The sequence below is a fragment of the Budorcas taxicolor genome, chromosome 7 (assembly GCF_023091745.1).
Source record: "Budorcas taxicolor isolate Tak-1 chromosome 7, Takin1.1, whole genome shotgun sequence".
NCBI classification, from domain to species: Eukaryota; Metazoa; Chordata; class Mammalia; order Artiodactyla; family Bovidae; genus Budorcas; species Budorcas taxicolor.
The window spans coordinates 108,707,830-108,722,733 of record NC_068916.1 but is presented as its reverse complement, the minus strand read 5'-3'; the positions used below and the strand labels follow the sequence as shown (position 1 = coordinate 108,722,733).

Sequence of the window (14,904 nt, the reverse complement as noted above, 5' to 3'; positions counted from 1 at the left end):
GTGTAGCATTTGTTTTGCTCTTGTTCCGTTGGGCCTTCTCATCCGTCTTCTCCATTGCTTTCACTGTTTCTCTTGTTCTTCCCAGACCCCAGAGTGTTTCTCTTTAATCACTCAGATATTATAGTTCATTCTTCACTTCTCGCATTTCATGCTCAAAATGTACCTGACTTGTGTCTCAAGACTTGTTTATTTTTCTACTATTGCCTATGCATATTATTAGAATAAAATGCTTCTGTTTTTAAAAGGGCATGTCAGGGACAATATAATTCAAAAGTGTCCTTTCAGGTTAACTAGCACTCTTCTTTACGAATATCATGTAGTCCATAGTCTATATGTTATTATAGTTTCTTAGGGATATGTCTCTAGCTTCCATTAAGTCTTAAGATAATCGAGATTGGAGAATCATGTCTGAACTGTATTCATATTAACCCGTATTTACCATGGTATTTAGTACAGAATAGGTGGGCAATAATGATAGCGAGTCTATTATGTAATTAAATAAATCACTGAATTTCAAAGATAATTGCAAGATAAGGAGGCAAATTCATTGATTTTGAACATATGTGAATATAATTTTAAACAGTAAGACCTTAGTCACAGATAGTTTCTTTCTCAAGAACTTGCTTGCTATTTTGAAAGTACTTTCAATATAGTTCTGGTTTAAACAGTAGATTGAAGCTGACTTTGAAGTGTAATGTATTTGACTTTTGCCTGCCTTTTAGGAAGATGATGCTTATTTTTCACTAGTGCCAATTTTAAACAGATTTTAAGTTAACGGATGAATTATCCTTCTCCCTTGTTTATCGTATCGATCAAGTGTAGGTATTCACTTCTCTCACTGTTCACATTGTTTGAAATATTTAGAATGGTCAGAAGTCTTCCTATATAGCAGCAGCTCAACAGATGATTTTTAACTTGCCCCCGCATAGATTCATGTAAAACTTTGGGGCCTTCAGTTTTTTCCCAAGTGTGTAGAATTAGTTCTTTCTGCTCTTCCACTGCTCTGTTCAGTGATGGGTCCAGAAGACAGCCTTCCATTGTAGGATCTGTACTTTTGGAAGCTTCTTGGCCTCCCTCTGACCATGGCCTCTGAGCTCTGGTAAAACCTCACAGTGGTAGGGTATTTCTGTGGATCCTAGAAGTTTTCCTCTTTTTAGCGATCTGATATTTTTTTTCAGCAGATTGATGATTTCAGTGCATTTATTTGTTCACTGTTGATCTTTCTTTGAAGCTTCTTATCATCTCCCAGTGACTTTGATAGCATAGGAATAGAATATGGGTGACTTCTTGGAAGAGATTTTTGCTTTTCCATTTTTTATTTACAACTTCATATTCCTCATCCCCCTGAGCAATACACCCCAAATCTTCCTAGCTCAAATATTGGTCATGTCCCCTATAATCGTTTCTCTACCGGGAGCGGACCTGTTGAGATTTTTCTGGCAGTTGTGTGTGCTTTTTTCCTCTGAGCAGTGTTTATGGAGAATGATCGGTGAGCTTGGACTTGCCAAGGTTAGTCATCCTTGGGCATTGCTTTCTCTTCTTTGTGAATCTGAATGAGCACACTTGTTTCTGGTTGGTATGAACTCAAACCAGCGGAAGAGTATGACATCCAAGAAACAGCAGATTCTGACATGTGTCCCTAGGTGACATCACTGCCTAGATACTTGTACTGTAACTGATAGTCTCATGAAGGTATATATTTTAATTCTGTCCTGAATAACTCCTGTAGGAATGTCTAAGTTTCATTATTGGTATAATGTACAATGTGGATCTATCCATCTGTAGTGTTATAGATCAAAGAGCCGTCTCTACAGATCACATGGAGTCAGCATTTTATTCTTAAATGACAATAAAATAGACAGAGAGAAGGCAGTTTCTAACAGACTGAGGTCTGGGTCTGAAGGAGGTGCCCTGAGGCCATGGGTGACTCTTCTGCTTTCGCTGATGTTTTTCTTATGCTTATACTTGGACTTAGCATTGAAATAATTAAATAGCATTTTACCAATATTTTCTCAACCCAAGTGGGAAAATAGATGTTTCGAGCTGTGGAATACCTTTAAAGATTCTATCAGCAGTAAAGAGGAGAGACATACCGAAGTTGCTTCCTCTGCAGTCAAAAGTCAATACATTTTCTTTGGCATCAAAGTTGTACAAGCCATAAGTAATACTAGTGGTGTTTGCCTCATTAACGATTCTGAGTATTTTGAAATCATCAGTACTTAAAGCACCTTTGTGATTTCTTGTCGGGAGTGTTTAAGGCAAGTTGGTGATGATTGTTTTGCTAAAGATGTCTCAAGAGTGTCAGACAATCCTGCGCTTTTCTTCTTCGTCCCTATCAGAATCGGAGAATGTACTTCTGCTGGACATAAGGTTTAGGCCTCTTCCTTGCGCTCGCACTGAGTGCTTGGTCTTCCTGCATCGGTCAGCGCTGTGAAAAGTCATCGCTTTACATGTCTGCTCACATGCATAGTCAAATAGATCACCAAGGGATAGGGCTCACTATTTCTGTCGATGTGTTTCGTTATGACTTGATTCTCTGTAGTGTCGCTGATTGATTTTCCCACAGAGGGAGAATGATTCTGTCTGGGTTGCCCTGGTTGCATGATTGTCGATAATGATCACCACTTCTATCCGATCACTTAAGATAGATGCCTCCGGAAGGAATGTCATCTGGGCAGACCTTGTCAGCATGATTGCTGGAGAGGATAGGACTGTCTTTTTGGAAAGTGACACAGAGAACAAGGAGTGCTTCTTTATTTAATTGAAAATAACTTGATTTTTCTCATAATTTTCCCTTCAAGTAAGTAGATCTTTTGTTTAGAGTGAAAGAATCCATTCTGGAGTCATACAGATTTGCATTTCAGTTCTGTCACTTGTATCTCAAAATTCTAGGTCAAATTATCTAATCTTTTGATTGGATTTCTTTACTTCGTAATTAAGATAAAAATACTATTCTTATCATGAGGCTTTTTGTAAGAAAAAAACTATGGAAACATATACGTACTTGGCATAATAACTCATGGATAGTAAAGGTCCAACGGATATTAATAGGTTTTTCAGTTGCTAGTGCAGTTAATGATGTTGAGAAGTCAGTGAGGAAGGGTTTTTTCCTAATGCTTACTCCCTTATACACTTTCTATCTGGGAATTCTTTTTTATTTACTTAAAAGATATAAATGACGCTGCAAAACATTTAAGAATATTATCAATGGCCCTTTTATGAATGAATCAGGCAGTATTCTTATGAGCCACTTTTGTGTAAAGCCCTTAATATAAACAGACTCTTCAAATCGTGGTTTTGTGAGGACAATGTTATAGGAAACTAATAACTTCCATTGAGTTAATTTCCTGTCGATCTGACCCGGTGCAGGTGCAGAACCTGAAACATTTCGAGGAATGGATGGCTACTTAGCATGTGCCTTTTTTATTCTAAGGTTTTATGTCAGACACACTTATCATAGAGTCGCATATCTGTTAATTCTAGACTGAGGTCTCTGGCCAGTGACAGAAGTGCTGAGCTTTCACGATTTGGGTTGAATAGAAATTTCTATGTATGGTTATAAATACCACCTCTGAATTTAACATCTGGTTGAAACTCCAAGTGTCTGACTTGTAGGATTCCCTTCATGGAGGACCATCCTCTACACCTTCTGCTATGGACTGAACTGTGCCCCTCAAGCCTCAAAATTCATATGCTGAAATCACAACCTGCAACGTGAGTGTATTTGGAGATAGGGCCTACAAGGGGGTAACTCAATAAGGTCATGCTACTGCGGCCCTGATGTGACGGAACCAGTGTCCTTATAAGAAAGACACTGGAGAGCTCACTCTCCGCTGGGTCGGACACAGTGAGAAAGCAAGCCGTCCCAAAGCCAGGAAGAAAGCCCTCGTGGTATACGCAGTCAGGCGGCACCTTGACCTCAGGCATCTCAGCCTTCAACACCACGAGAAAGTAAACTTCTGTTGCTGAAGGCCTCCAGTCCGCGGCTCTTCGTTACGGCAGCCCAGGCAGGCTACTGCACTTCCCAGTGGTGGTCAGCTGTCGGCAGGTTGAAGGTCATTGTTGGAAAAAAGGCCTTGCATATACCTAGAAAAGACAGTTTTGAACTGGAAAGCTATGAGGGAAGTTGAAAAATGTTAATTTATTTAAACACACAGAATTTTTGCCTATTGAAATTATGACTTTGAAAAACACTTTGTCCTGATGGGTAACAGAGTAATAATCATAATGGATATTTGCGAAGTTCTTACTATGTGTCAGACATTGTTCTAGGCATGTAGCATGCGTCACCTAACATATTTATCATTATAACAAGACTGGATTGCAGATATTCGTAGTATCCCCTTTCGATAGATAAGAAAACTGAGGCACTCGGTCTTTATTTTTCCAAGGAAACTTAGTAAACGGCACAGGTGAGACTTAGTCTAGGCACTCTGTCTTCAGGACCTGCACTGATAGCTGCCTCATGGTGCTGTGCTAGCTACGCTATCTGACCCTCTGAGTGAAGTGGAAAAAAAGAAACAATCCACGTGCATGTTGAAGAATATGGAAAAGATGGCTGAGAACTTCTGTCTGACAGTCCTTGTCCTACAGCAATGCTTACAAAAGCGTTTTCAGACTTTCTGTTGTGTGAGTCCTTATGGCCAAGATAAACTCCTGGACCTTGTTTCAGAAATTTGGATTGAAAATCCTAAAAGTAGAATCCAGGAACAATCTGTATTATTAAACCACTTCTGACACTATATTTTGAGATTTTGCTGTAGGTTCAGTTCAGTTCAGTCACTCAGTCGTGTCTGACGCTTTGCGACCCCATGGACTGCAGCACACCAGGCCTCTGGGTCCATCACCAACTACCAGAGTTCACTCAAACTCATGTCCATTGAGTCGGTGATGCCATCCAACCATCTCATCCTCTGTCGTCCCCTTCTCCTGCCCTCAATTTTTCCCAGCATCAGGGTCTTTTCAAATGAGTCAGCTCTTCGCATCAGATGGCCAAAGTATTGGAGTTTCAGCTTCAACATCAGTCCTTCCAGTGAACAACCAGGACTGATCTTCTTTAGGATGGACTGGTTGGATCTCCTTGCAGTCCAAGGGACTCTCAAGAGTCTTCTCCAACACCACAGTTCAAAAGCATCAATTCTTCAGCGCTCAGCTTTCTTTATAGTCCAACTCTCACATCCATAAATGACCACTGGAAAAACCATAGCCTTGACTAGACGGACCTTTGTTGATAAAGTCATGTCTTTGCTTTTTAATATGCTGTCTGGGTTGGTCAAAATTTTCCTTCCAAGGAGTAAGCGTCTTTTAATTTCGTGGCTTTGGTCACCATCTGCAGTGATTTTGGAGCCAAAAAATAAAGTCTGACACTGTTTCCATTTCCCCATCTATTTGTCATGAAGTGATGGGACCAGAGGCCATGATCTTCGTTTTCTGAATGTCGAGTTTTAGCCAGCTTTTTCACTCTCCTCTTTCACTTTCATCAAGAGGCTGTTTAGTTCCTCTTCACTTTCTGCTATAAGCATGGTGTCATCTGCATATCTGAGGTTATTGTTATTTCTTCTGGCAATCTTGATTCCAGCTTGTGCTTTCTCCAGCCCAGCGTTTCTCATGAGGTACTCTGCATAGAAGTTAAATAAGCAGGGTGACAATCTACAGCCTTGATGTACTCCTTTTCCTATTTGGAACCAGTCTGTTGGTCCGTGACAATGCTTTTCCTACTTGTTACAGACCTTTATGCCTCCAGCCAGCTAGTCCTTATAGTTTATGCTTTATATAAAACATTACAAAGAGGGAAAGCCAGCTCTGTGTTACACACTGTTTGAATATAGTGTGTAGTGTATACACTATCTATGCCATATTCTATGTTCCTACTTTGGTTTTCAGAGTGATAAAAGAATAGCTTTTTAATAAGCCCTGATTATCTGAACTCTGTTCTATGAAAGTAAGACTTGGAGGTGGTCTGTCTGGGGAGAGACTGGCAGCAGACCCGGGTTCAGTGTGTCTCATGGAAGAAACAGGCAGCGAGTGATCGAATCATGACACCACAGCGCAGTAAGGGCCTCATCAGCCGTGCAGTCCTCAGCTGGCGCACATCCAGGCCACTGCAACAGTGCATGGCTGCCTTCTGCTCAGAAGCCAGCTGAGGCTTGAATTCCCTGTCTCCCCAAACGGGGCATTCCAGCTTGGAACCCTGCGAAGGATTCTTCCTTATATTACAGTGAAATCTACCTTTCCGTGTTTTCCAAACTTTTGCTTAAATTTTGCTTCCCAGAGGCAACCAGAAATAGTCTGTTCCATTCCTCACATGCAGCCCTTCAGATATTTGAAGACAGTTGCCTTAGTTCTCTTTCTCCATCTCCACTCTCTCATCAAACCCTATGTCTTTGCTTACTGCTCCTATGTTAACGTTTTGTAATGAATGAAAAGCATATTTTAAATATGGTTTATAATTAACATACATTTGCTGGAACGTGGTAGTGTTGTTAATTTTGTCTGAATTTGTAGTAATTTATCCTAGTTTAAAGTATGAGGTGAAGACAGGTAGGTCCCAAGTATTTTTCCATTCAGTGTTGTCTCAGAACAGAAAAAAGTAAATATGACATTTTTGCCTTTCATTCTTTTGTTGAGAATTATTTTCCTAAGTTGGTTCTACAGTGATGATAGTGAATGAAATACATGTCACAGCTGTAAAATAACTTAGGGAAAAAAACATTAGCACAGAGTAATATTTCCTCTTTAAAAAGTAAATGAAAGTTAATTGGATTCTTAGAACCAATTGAAACTTTTAATGATAGTCTATTAAATCTTCAATATACCTCTTACCTTGGTGAAGGTTATCCACAAAAATACTCAGTAATATGGTTATGATTTATACATGAAAAGTATTTAACTCCTTTAATAACCCAAGTACAGGTTAGCCATCAAATTCAGACAAATATAGAATTATAATTATAGTCCTGGTTATATTAATATATATGCAAGGCAGTTAGACAAATGTATCTATGTGTATTTTTAATTTTATTTTATTGTGGGAAAAGCACTTAACATGATACCTACCTTCTTAGAATTTTACATATACAATGTGCTATTGTTGACTATAGGTACAGCATGGTAAACCAGTTCTCTAGAGCTTATTCACGTTGCTTGACTGAAACTTTATGTCTCTTGATTAGTAACTCCTCATGTCTCCTTTCCCTTGCCTCTGGAAACCGCAACTTCACTCTTTGACTTTATGAGCATGGCTGCTTCACATGCCTCCTATAAATGAAATCATGCAGAGTTTTGTCTTTCAGTGACTGGCCTACTTTGTTTCACATAATGGCCCCAAGATTCATGTGTGTTGTTACATATGGCAAAACGTCCTTCATTTTTACAGCTGGATAGTGTTCCACTGCAGAAACGTACCACAGTTTCCTTGTCCACTCATCTCCTGATGGACATTAAAGTTGTTCCTATCTCTTGGTGACTGTGAGCAGTGCTATGCTAAAGATAAGAGTGAGTATCTCTGTACTAAATGAAAGAACTGTGTATCCTTCCCTTTGGATATATATAGCCATAAGTGGGATTGCTGGATCACATGGTAATTCTATTTTTATCTTTTTGAGGAACATTCAAACTTTTACATAGCACCTGTTAACATGTTTCTTCAAGAAAATTAGAGATAGCAAGGGAACATTTCATGCAAAGATGGGCTCAATAAAGGAAAGAAATGATATGGACCTCTAACAGAAGCAGAAGATATTAAGAAGAGGTGGCAAAAATACACAGAAGAACTGTACAAAAAAGATCTTCACGACCAAGATAATCACGATGGTGTGATCACTCACCAAGAGCCAGACATCCTGGAATGTGAAGTCAAGTGGGCCTTAGAAAGCATCACTACGAACAAAGCTAGTGGAGGTGATGGAATTCCAGTTGAGCTATTTCAAATCCTGAAAGATGATGCTGTGAAAGTGCTGCACTCAATATGCCAGCAAATTTGGAAAACTCAGCAGTGGCCACAGGACTGGAAAAGGTCAGTTTTCATTCCAATTCCAAAGAAAGGCAATGCCAAAGAGTGCTCAAACTACCACACAATTGCACTCATCTCACAACACTAGTAAAGTAACGCTCAAAATTCTCCAAGCCAGGCTTCAACAGTACATGAACCTAGAAATTCCAGATATTCAAGCTGGATTTAGAAAAGGCAGAGGAACCAGAGATCAAATTGCCAACATCCACTGGATCATTGAAAAGGCAAGAGAGTTCCAGAAAAACATCTACTTCTGCTTTATTGACTATGCCAAAGCCTTTGACTGTGTGGATCACAGTGAACTGTATAAAATTCTTCAAGAGATGGGAATACCAGACCACCTGACCTGCCTCTTGTGTAATCTGTATGCAGGTGAAGAAGCAACAGTTAGAACTGGACATGGAACAACAGACTGGTTTCAAATAGGGAAAGGAGTACATCAAGGCTGCATATTGTCACCCTGCTTATTTAACATATGCAGAGTACAGGATGAGAAACGCTGGGCTGGAAGAAGCACAAGCTGGAATCAGGATTGCTGGGAGAAATATCAATAACCTCAGATATGCAGCTGACATCAGCCTTGTGGCAGAAAGCAAAGAAGAACTAAAAAGCCTGTTGATGAAAGTGAAAGAGAATAGTGAAAAAGCTGGCTTAAAACTCAACATTCAGAAAACTAAGATCATGGTATCCAATCCCATCACTTCATGGGAAATCACTGCAGATGGTAACTGCAGCTATGACATTAAAAGATGCTTGCTCCTTGGAAGAAAAGCAATGACCAACCTAGACAGCATATTAAAAAGCAGAGACATTAACTTTGCCAACAAAGGTCCATCTAGTCAAGGCTATGGTTTTTCCAGTAGTCATGTATGGATGTGAGTGTTGGACCATAAAGAAATCTGAGAGCCGAAGAATTGATGCTTTTGAACTGTGGTCGTAAATAGTCAGACAGAACTGAGCAACTGAACTGAACTGAACTGAACAGTTGCCATGTTACATTCCCACCAGCAGTAATTTTTCTTCCCATTTGAGTCAACACATGTTGTGTTTGCTTTTTGTGGATAATGGCCACCCTGACGCGTGTGAGGTAGTATCTCATTGCAGTTTTAATTTGCATTTCCCTGATGACTCTTAACATTGAGTGGTTTTGTTTTGTTTACCTATTGACCATTTGTTTATCTGTTGAAGTCCTTTGTTCATGGTGATACATCTTTATGAAAGTTATTTTCAGTTCTTTGTCAGGTAAATCATATAGTGCTATCTCACTGAGATTTGTTTCTGGAGTTTTTTTTTTCTTTTGTTTGGAATTCTTTGCTCAGTTATTCAGTGAAGAGATATATTACCGAATCAGGGCATCCCCTTGACTCTGAATTCAGTGTTGGCTGTCTTTGTGTACTTTTGGCTGCACTGGGCGTCAATCGTGGCTCACAGGGCTCTTCCTGGTGGCGCGCGGCGTCTCCAGCTGTGGCGTCCGTTCAGGTGCCGTGATCATAGCTCTTTGACTCCTGTCACTCTTCTCTCTCACCCTCATCAAGGCGCTGTTTAGTTCCTCTCCTCTTTCTGCCATAAGAGTGATGTCATCTGCAGAGCTGAAATTGTTGATGTTTCTCCCAGCACTCTTGACTCCAGCTTGAGATCCATCCAGCTCGGCATTTCGCATGATGTACTCTGCATAGAAGTTAAATAAGCAGGGTGACCATATGCAGCTGTGGCATACTCCTTTCCCGATATTGAGCCAGTCTGTTGTTCCTTGTCCCGTTCTACTCTTGGTTCCTGAGGTTTCTCGCATACAGGTTTCTCAGGAGACAGATAAGAATTTTCCATCTCTTTAAGAATTTTCTATAGACGACTGTTGTGATCCTCAGAGACTTTCATGTAGTCAGTGAAACAGAAGGAGATGTTTTTCCAGAATTCCCTTGCTTTCTCCATGATCCAGCAAATATTGGCAATTTGATCCCTGGTTCCTCTGCCCTTTCCTAAATCCAGCTTGTAATTTGGAAGTTCTTGGTTCACATACTGCTGAAACATAGCTTGAAGGGTTTTGAGCTTGTGAAATGAGGATATTTGTATGGTAGTTGCTAAAGCTGAAACTCCAGTACTTTGGCCACCTCATGCTAAGGGTTGACTCATTGAAAAAGACCCTGATGCTGGGAGGGATTGGGGGCAGGAGGAGAAGGGGATGACAAAGGATGAGATGTTTGGATGGCAATACTGACTCGATGGACATGAGGTTTTTTTTTTAATATAAATTTATTTATTTTAATTGGAGGCTAATTACTTTACAATATTGTACATGAGTTTGAGTAAACTCCAGAAGTTTGTGATGGACAGGGAGGCCCAGCGTGCTGTGATTCATGGGGTCGCAAAGAGTCGGACACGACTGAGCGACTGAACTGAGCTGTATGGTAGTTAGGCTGTTTGGCATTGCCCTTCTTTGGGATTGAAATGAAAGCGGAGTTTTTCCAGTCCTATGTTTCCCAAATTTGCTAATGTAAATTTGGTGCAACACTTTAGCAGCACTTTAATCTTTTAGGATTTGAAATATCTCAGCTGCAATTCTATCACTTCCACTAGCTTTTTTTGTAATACAGCTTCCTAAGGCCCACATGACTTCACACTCCAGAATGTCCAGCTCTAGGTGAGTGACCACACCATTGTGGTCATCTGTCATTAAGACCTCTTTTGTACAGTTCTTCTGTGTATTCTTGCCACCTTTTCTTAATCTCTTCTGCTTCTGTTAGGTCCTTACCATTTCTGTCCTTTATCATGCCTGTCCTTGCATGAAATGTTCCCTTGATATCTCCAATTTTCTTGAAGAGATCTCTAGTCTTTCCCAGCCTATTGTTTTCCTCTATTTCTTTGCATTGTTCATTTAAGAAGGCCTTTTTATCTCTCCTCGCTGTTCTCTGGAACTCTGCATTCAGTTGAGTCTATCTTTCCCTTTCTCCTTTTCTCAGGTATTTGTGAGGCCTCCTCAGCCAACCACTTTGCCTCCTTGCGTGTCATTTCCTTTGGGATGGTTCTGATCACCACCTCCTATACAATGTTACAAACTTCCGTCCGTAGTTCTTCAGGCACCCTCTCTACCAGATCTAGTGTCTTGAATATGATTTGTCCCTTCCACTGTATAATCATAAGCAGTTTGATCTACATCGTACCTGAATGGCCTAGCGGTTTTCCCTACATTCTCCATTTCTAAGCCTGAACTTTGCACGATCGGAGCCACTGTCAGCTCCAGGCTCGTTTTTGCGTGCTCTATAGAGCTTCTACATCTTTGGCTGCAAAGGACGTAACCTATCTGGTTTGGGTGTCGGCCATCTGGTACTGTCTATGTGTAGAGTTGCCATTTGGGCTGTTGGGAAAGGGTGTTGGCTATAACTAGCATGTTTCCTCGACAAAACTCTGTTAGCCTTTGCCCTGTTTCATTTTGTACTCCAAGGACAGACTTGCTTGTTTTTCTGGTTATCTCTCTGTCTCGCTCTCTCTCTTTTTTTTTTGCATTCCAATCCCCTATGATGAAAAGGGCACCTTTTTTGATGTCAGTTCTAGAAGGTGTTGTATTGATAGGTCTTCTTATAACTGGCCAACCTCAGCTTCTTCAGCATCAGTGGGTGGGGCAGACACTTGGATTACTGTGGTATTGAATGGTTTGCCTTCGAATTCAAGTCAGATCATTCTGTCTTTTTTGAGATTGTACCCAAGTACTTTACTTCAGACTCTTTTGTTGACTATGAGGGCTACTCCATTTCTTCTAAGGGACTCTTGCCCACAGTAGTAGATGTAACAGTCATCTTAATTGAATTTGCCCATTCCTGTCCATTTTACTTCACTGATTCCTAAGATGTTGGTGTTCACTCTTGCCATCTTCTGCTTGACCACATCCAACTTACTTTGCTTCTGGGCCTGACATTCCAGGTTCCTATGCTGTATTGCTCTTTGCAGCATCGGGCTTTGCTTTCACCCCCACACACGTCCATATCCAGGCCCTGTCTCCCCGGTGGCCCAGCCGCTTCGCTGTTTCTGGAGTCACGTTGATAATCGCTCTCTGCTCTTCCCTAGTAGCATGTTGGACACCTTCCAAAATGGGGGGCTCACCTTCTGGTGTCATATCTTTCTGCCTTTTCATATGTCGAGGGAGGTCTCCAGGCATGGGTACTGGAGTGGGTTGCCGTTTCCTCCTCCAGTGGACGGACCATGGTTTGTCAGCACTCTTCACTGTGACCTGTCCATCTTGGGTGGCCCTGAACGACAGGGCTCAAAGCTTCCCTGAGTTACACAAGCCTCTTCACCATGATAAGGCTGTGATCCATGAAGAGGCCTGTTACTATTGAGGACATCTCCAATTCCATTTAAGAACAATTCTGTTAAAAAAAAAAATTGTTTTGCTCCCCTGGGTGACATTTAACACACACTAATTTTAGCAGTATTGTAGGTCTCTTCCATTATACTCTCACTTTAGAAATTGGAGTAAGCATTTATTTGTCTTGCTCATCTCTGCTTTAAATGCCTTATTGGCTGACACATCTAAGGGCAGAAATTTGCTGGTTAGCTTGGTGGGTAGTAATACTCTTCTCAACAATTTCTGTTTTGAAGCCAGGTTTCTCTAATAGTCCAGCACTTGGGCAGTACTTGTACAGCTGTAATTTTTATCCCTTTCTCATTCATTCAATGTTTGCATTAGACTGGAGTAAACAGATATCACTTATCAAGATGCAAAGTGTTAGAAGTTCCCTGGTGGTCTAGTGTTTAAGACTTTGCACTTCCACTGCAGGGCACACAGCTTTGATCCCTGGTCAGGGAATTTAAGATCCCATATGGCACTACAAAGAAAAAGAAAAGTAAAACTTTTATGGATTTGTTATCTTAATTAAGAAAAGGGAGGCTTTTATTGCTCAAAGATGTCATCAAGATTCTGTCTCTTGACATCTTTGTATTCTGCCAGCTCAGGATGTTGGATTTTCATTCCTATGCTTGTTACCTCATTGTTAAAAGGTGGCATTTGGGCTCTAGATGTCACAGACCCACAGAGGAATGCAAAGCAAAAGGAAGGAAATGGAATGATGCTGACTCTCTTCTAGAGCTCGCCTACCTTATCCTAAAATGAAAGATTTCCAGAAGGATGGCAAAAGACTAGCCCGTGTGTGAAGCTGTCAGGCCTGGCTACCCTTGGCACCACTAGCTACAAGGAAGGTTGGAGAAATAAACGTCTGGTAGGGAGAGAGGCATTTATAATGGCTCATGAGAATTCATTCCCAAGATCTGGGTACCAAATAGGTTTCTGTTTTTAAGGAAGGGTTTGCCTCTAATGACTTTCCTAGGAAGTAGAAAAGATGGCAAGTCTGTGCAGCCAGCACAACACACCAACGCAATGTATTCTTTTGTCATCTGTCAGTTTCAGCAGTCATAGCCATAGTGTTAGCAGTTTGAATAGTCACTGTATCTACTATTTTGAGTTTACTGTCTTGTTTGGTTTCACATCCAACGTCCGATGGGCTTTGCCTTTGTTTGGTATTTATGAAAGTTGAAAGTTAGTTTGTTCACATTAGTAAAAAACTTGTAAAATGTATTGCTTTTACATTAACTTGTATATTTTGTGCTATTTTTGTTTTGACCTAAATATGTTGTACATATATTCTTAACAAATATGAAACTCCTTTCTTTATGTTGATCCTCTAAATTAATTGATAACTTCTGTCCTTATTATTGAAAACTCATGAGTTGTCCTTTTTTGGAATACTGAACAACTTCAGTTATATTTGTCTAATACTATATTTTCAATTTCTCTTTTTATGATAACTTTACAATTTTACCAATGAAATTGTTTTGCTTTTTCATTTGCTCCAAGTTCATATTTTCTTGGGTGGTTTTTAGAAAAAAATATATCACTCAGAAGCTCAATTACTGTGTTCTTTGGGGAATGTTATAATGTTAGACTTGATCCCAGTGCTTCTGAGCCTTGGGCAATAGTAGCGATAACCCTAAATATAAAAGTTTATGAGGAGTAGCATGAATTCTTCCTCTGCTTATGTGGTTTAAATGCTTACTATTTTTGTTAAATCTGCTACTAGGGTGTGAAAGTCTGGGCTGCTTTGTGTAGCTGTGAACTGTCTTTAAATGAAATCATCGCTAAACATCTCTGGCCTCTGGCTCCCCGTGTCTGATCCACATCAAGAATGTTTATAATGTAAAAAAAAAAAAAATACTTGTTATACCTTTGTATAAGTGTGTGTGTGTGTGTGTGTGTTTGTATAAATATAATGAGTAGGTAACATGTGGTAAGGTGGGTTAAGAATGAACTATCAACAAATTATGTTTTGATAAATAATTACACACTTGGCTTCTTTAAAGTTTAAGTACTGCCTACCATAATCTCACATAATAAGCTCAAAAAGTAATTTCCACATGAATTAAAACCTTTAAAATAACCGGAAGAAAATACAGCGTAGTAGCTTCGTAACTTTCAAGCAGGAAAGCCTCTGGCAAACAACACAGAAGCCATAAACCATGAAAGTCATGATAGGAAGACCACTACGTAAAATATATAATGTCTATGCAATATGCATAGTCTATAATGCTAATATGATACAATATACAAATATATATGATGTTTGTACGGCCCACCAGGCTCTTCTGTCCATGGGGATTCTGCAGGTAAGAATACTGGAGTCGGTAGCCGTTCCCTTTTCCAGGGGATCTTCCCAACCCAGGGATCGAACCCAGGTCTCCTGCATTGCAGGCGGATTCTTTACCACTAAGCCATCAGGGAAGCCCATATGAAATAGAGATAATAATAAGAAGAAATATCACTTGTCCTCGCTGTTGCCATATTCAGTGTTCAGTGGTTTCAGAACCTGTTAGATGGCCACAGCTGGACCAAGACGAAGTCTGAGCTT

The 14,904-nt window shown here is 40.2% G+C and overlaps 1 protein-coding gene across 1 annotated transcript in view; it reads left to right on the top strand.

Moving 5' to 3' along the window:
* The window catches only part of TMEM232 (transmembrane protein 232), a 252,399-nt gene that overhangs the window by 74,935 nt on the left and 162,560 nt on the right, over positions 1-14,904 (top strand). The window lies entirely within an intron of this gene.